The sequence below is a fragment of the Procambarus clarkii genome, chromosome 21 (genome assembly GCF_040958095.1).
Source record: "Procambarus clarkii isolate CNS0578487 chromosome 21, FALCON_Pclarkii_2.0, whole genome shotgun sequence".
Taxonomy (NCBI): Eukaryota; Metazoa; Arthropoda; class Malacostraca; order Decapoda; family Cambaridae; genus Procambarus; species Procambarus clarkii.
The window spans coordinates 35652074-35654520 of NC_091170.1; the positions used below are offsets into that span (position 1 = coordinate 35652074).

Below are 2447 nucleotides of genomic sequence, written 5' to 3' on the forward strand. Positions count from 1 at the left end.
TTTCACAGGACGTGATAATGATCCAGGACGGAGCGAAACGTCGTCGCTTCTCCATCTTCTATGCCAGGTAAGTCCACTACGGGCTCACCATAGCCCGTGCTTCTTGGAACTTTTTGTTTCCAAGAAGTTGTTGTTTTTTGTTCCTCACCCCCAGGAAGCAGCCCGTGACAGCTGACTAACACCCAGGTTCCTATTTTTACTGCTAGGTAACAGGGGCATAGGGTGAAAGAAACTTTTACCCATTGTTTCTCGCCGGCGCCTGGGATCGAACCCAGGACCACAGGATCACAAGTCCAGTGTGCTGCCCGCTCGGCCGACCGGCTCCCCATACTTAAACACATTTCCTGGACACCATTGATGGTGTTATCTCTGAATTCCGCTATTTTTTTCACATTCCATTATATAATGACGCAAAGTGTGTGAATAGTTCTGCTGACTATTCTGCTGGGCGCCTGACAGCTGGGTGGACAGCACTTCGGATTCGTAGTCCTGAGGTTCCGGGTTCGATCCCCGGTGGAGGCGGAGACAAATGGGCTAAATGTTTCTTTCACCCTGTTGCCCCTGTTACCTAGCAGTAAATAGGTACCTGGGAGTTAGTCATGGGGGTGGAGGCCTGGTCGAGGACCGGGCCGCGGGGACACTAAGCCCCGAAATCAACTCAAGATAACCTAACTATTCTCATACTTTTCGCTATTATATAATGTAATGTGAAAAACAAATAGAATTCATGTAAAAATCGTCTGTTCCTGTACCCACTTGTGTCGAAAAAAAAATTCCTTCATATTTTTTTAATGCCACGGTCATTGTAAATTTATCTTACATTGTAAATTTCTCATACACCCGAAACTACATCCGTATGCAATGGTTACAGTACAATACTTTCTTTGATATACATTATATATATATATGTTTCATTGAATATGACCGCATATTCTGTATTTATTATTTTCTGGTTTAGGGCTTCTATCACTCTAACTATTTTCTTAGCATCAGTGATAGAAGTTAGTTAGAGATAGTGATAGAAGTTAGTTAGTTAGAAAATAGTTAGAGTGATAGAAGCCCTAAACCAGAAAATAATAAATACAGAATATGCGGTCATATTCAATGAAACATGTTTGAAAGAAAACCTGCTGCCAGTATACACCTATATATATATATATATATATATATATATATATATATATATATATATATATATATATATATATATATATATATATATATATATATATGCATCAGTTGGCATCCTGAAATACAAACAAGCATTTCTGATACGTAGAAATGCCAGTTTGGGCGACGAGAGGTGATAGAGGGGGAAGGGGGGGAGGAAAGGGGGGAGGGGTAGAGTGACAAGGAGAGCCCTGTTGTGGTCCTTGGCTGAAGGAGGAGGATCAAGCGTCACCTACCTCACCTTCACCTGACTCGCCCTGACCCTCTCTCTCCACCTCATCACAACTTCACCTTTCCAACCGTCCCGCCCCGGGGTCAGGTGGCATGTTTACCCTGGTGGGAACCACCCCCCTATCCCCCCCCCCCTATCCCCTCACTGACTCGTCCCCTAGCCTCATGATCCTCACACACCCCCTCCCCCTCGTTCATTACCCCCACCTTCGCTTCCCCTTACGTCACCTCGCCAGTAACCTTCTCCCCTAAAACCCCCATCCATCAAGTTCTGCCGTCACCTACAAGTACAGCAGGTAAACAGAGGGGACTGAAAGGCGCGGCTCTTTTCCCCTCTTATCATTGAGAGGTTCTAGAGGGGTTTCAGAGGGTTCAGAGGCTCTCATTAACCTCTACATCCATCACAGACGAGGGGAAATAATGGGGGGGGGGTGGGGGGGTGTTTTTAGGGGGGAACTGATTCCCTCTGAGGGTCGCGTTCAGTGACCCCAGAAGTGGCTCTCCCCTTGACCTCGACAGTCCACCGGCGCCCACCCTAACCGTCTAGGGTCAGGTAGCTGCCTCTTCCAGGGGTGAGGAGGGTTGACCTCCAGGAGGGAGGCAGCGTGGGGGAGAGGGAGGGAGGGAGGCACACAGAGAGAGAGTGATAAACTGAGAAGAGGTTAGAATAGGTGGAAATACCATAGCATCGGTGGTTCAGTAGTAGAATTCTCGCCTGCCACGCGGGAGGCCCGGGTTCGATTCCCGGCCGATGTACATTTTGAGTGGCGCTGCCCAATAAACTCGCCCCTCGGAGCAAAATGAAAAAAAAAAAAAATAGGTGAAAATTGGAGTAAGAGTCAAGAAAGAGATGAAAAGAGAGAGAGATAATAGGGTAGAAGGAGGAATAGGAGAATAATTTAAAAAAACGGGTAATCAGGATACAGTGAAATTAGACAAGTGAAGAAGGAAAGGGATAGACATAACCAGAAAGGAGAGACAGGAGAAGAATGATAAAAATAAAAACGTAGAAGGAATAACACAGACAAGATAAGGATAAGAGGGCA

The 2447-nt window shown here is 46.0% G+C and overlaps 1 non-coding gene across 1 annotated transcript; it reads left to right on the forward strand.

Annotated features, from left to right (window-relative positions):
* Positions 1-2086: 2086 nt before the first annotated feature.
* On the forward strand, positions 2087-2157 carry TRNAG-GCC (transfer RNA glycine (anticodon GCC)). Its single transcript has one exon. It is a non-coding gene; the product is annotated as a tRNA-Gly (tRNA).
* Positions 2158-2447: the final 290 nt, after the last annotated feature.